The sequence below is a fragment of the Gossypium hirsutum genome, chromosome D06, assembly GCF_007990345.1.
Source record: "Gossypium hirsutum isolate 1008001.06 chromosome D06, Gossypium_hirsutum_v2.1, whole genome shotgun sequence".
NCBI classification, from domain to species: domain Eukaryota; kingdom Viridiplantae; phylum Streptophyta; class Magnoliopsida; order Malvales; family Malvaceae; genus Gossypium; species Gossypium hirsutum.
This window is the reverse complement of record NC_053442.1, coordinates 19,419,028-19,421,729: the sequence shown is the minus strand read 5'-3', so window position 1 is coordinate 19,421,729 and position 2,702 is coordinate 19,419,028.

Sequence of the window (2,702 nt, the reverse complement as noted above, 5' to 3'; positions counted from 1 at the left end):
AAAAAAACAACTAATTAATTTAACTAAGTTACAAGTTTACCTAGATAAAAACGATTACAAAAACAAGGCCGATTACTATTATGTTACTTTAGCTTTTTCTGCGATTCAAGTCTGGTTGATTTGTTTCTTGATCTAAATAATAATGTTTCATTCAACTATTCAATCAAAACATCTCAAATAATTAAATTTAAGCTTATAACACTTTCCAATATAAAATTACATAATTACCCTTCACATTTTACTATTTATGCAATTTAGCCCCTGAACCCAAAACTTACGAATTATCCACATTTAAGAAAAATACAAGCTAGCTAAATCCTATATAGTCCCTATTCAGTCCACATTTATCACAATTTCACAATAATTGCAATAAGTTTTACTGTTTTAACATTTCAATCCCTAAACACCAAAATTATTAAAAATCACTTTACAAAATAGCCCTATTTATCAATTGTGCTTAATAATCTACCACAAAACTTCATAAACACCTCAAACACATCAATGGAATAATCTAAAATGTTTAAAAATTTTATGAATTAGTCCCCAGGTTAGCTAGATTAAGCTAAAACGAACTCAAAAACATAAAAATCACTAAAAACAGGCAAAAATTACATATCATGAATGTAAATCAAGCTTGGCCGAAAGCTTCCTATCTTCAACCATCGTGCTTTGCTCTTGCTAAGAATGTTGGAAGAAGATGATGACTTAATTTTGCTCTTTTTTGTTTTCATTTTCCTTAATTATCAAATTACAACTTTACCCTTTGAAAATTTACAAAATTTCATGCTAACAACCACCTAAACCACCCATTCAAAGCCAAATGGTATACTTACTATTTAAGTCCATTAATTTAAATTTCCATAGCCATTTGTCACATTTAACTAATAAAAAAGATTTTTTGCAGTTTTTACGATTTTTTCCTTTTTTACTTAATTAACTATCTAAATGTTAAAATTTCTTAACCAAATTTATATACGACCTTGTAGTAAACCTGTAAATAATAAATAAAACACTAAAACACCAGTCAAAATTGTGGTCCCAAAACCACTATTTTTGACACAATTGAAAATGGGCTGTTACAGTAAACTTCAATATAGAGGGCCGAATATGAGGTATGGAAAAACTATGACAGTATAATAGTGTGGATATAGCTAAACCAAAATTAATCACATAAGGACCAAACACGAAGGGAGACAGTAGTGTTTGACGAAATGTTAGACGTAGTGTAAGATAGCATATGGGAACAAACCTTGAGGATTTGTTTAGCCAAGACACTTATAACTAGAAAGCTCTTCGAGAAACATATGAAGGGGCACAAGAATGCGAAAGATGACTCATCTACTTCACTAGGGCAAGTGGGAGACTGTTGGATCTGGTGCCCTAAGTATAGTATTTTCGTCAATATACATTGTAATTTTTTTTCCGAATTGATTGGTTAATAAAACAAATTCATTGATTAGATTAATATACTTTATATAATTGTCCTTACATGGTTTTTTCTCACAAAGAAAAATGGAAGTAAATGTTGCTCATTAGTTGTCTAATTGTTTCACTAATACTAAACGATATTACGTGGTTGGATCATAGTACGAAAAGACAACTTGTATTAGTAGATGAACCTAAAAAAGTCCTTAGTCTAATTGAAAATGAGAAAACCAATTGAAACACTAATATGTCGTCTATCAAGTCCAATTGGGTAAATGCCTTTTCTTAGGCATAAGAGCAGATGACTCCCAAAAGATAGAGAAATATATGTGACTAATTGGACTGATAGTACATCGGACAAGACCCAAGCAGACTAGATCTTGAATTTATTTATGAATTTATTCACTTGTGACATTCATAGTATGGCATACCTAAATCCTGAGTGGATGGCGAACTATATATGTGTGACTTGTACACTTTGAAGTAAGTAAAAGCCTGAGTTCAAATAAATAAGGAATCGAAAGCTAGTGTGTTGGGCGTACGACTTCTACAGTATGTAGCGTCTTTTACGACAGTGGAATATATATCCCAAAATATGGGTAAATGATATCCTTTCATTAGCATTACATGGTTGATGAAAAGTAAACATGGTTACGGATCGTCCGTCTTTGTGATGGATGACTTAATCATTATTTGATAGTGATTAACTTTTCATGAAGGAAGATGTAATGGTTACCATGACTTAAAATAAGGTCATATTGGGAGAACGGATATTATCCCAAAGAGATCAATGATATTCTATGAGGGTAACACACTTATGACAAGGTCATTGGACGAGCACTAAGTAGTTGCTTTTGTAATGGTATGTTGTTGGGGAGAGCTCAGTCACGATACTATAGTGGAATAACTTCGTGACTAAATGAATTTATAATTAATAGGTGATAAGTCAGAACTGAATAATAAATAATTTGAGCCTCAACTACATATGCCCAATCGGTCCCCCCACTACGTCATTGAAACCAGAAATGAATTGCGTGTTTGAATAGAAATGAACAAAATGAATAGAAAAAGAGAAATGAGAAACATTTGAAAATAATTATGGTTTTCTTTGAAATTGAGAAATGGAATCATTTGGAAATGAATGTAGGTTTCCAGAAATTGAAATGGAAATGAAAATGGAAATTTACAATCCTATATAGCATTACCTAAAAAATGATGAAAAAATGAGTTTATATTTTTGGATTGTTTTGAAGCCCGAAAATGAAAATAAGTTATTC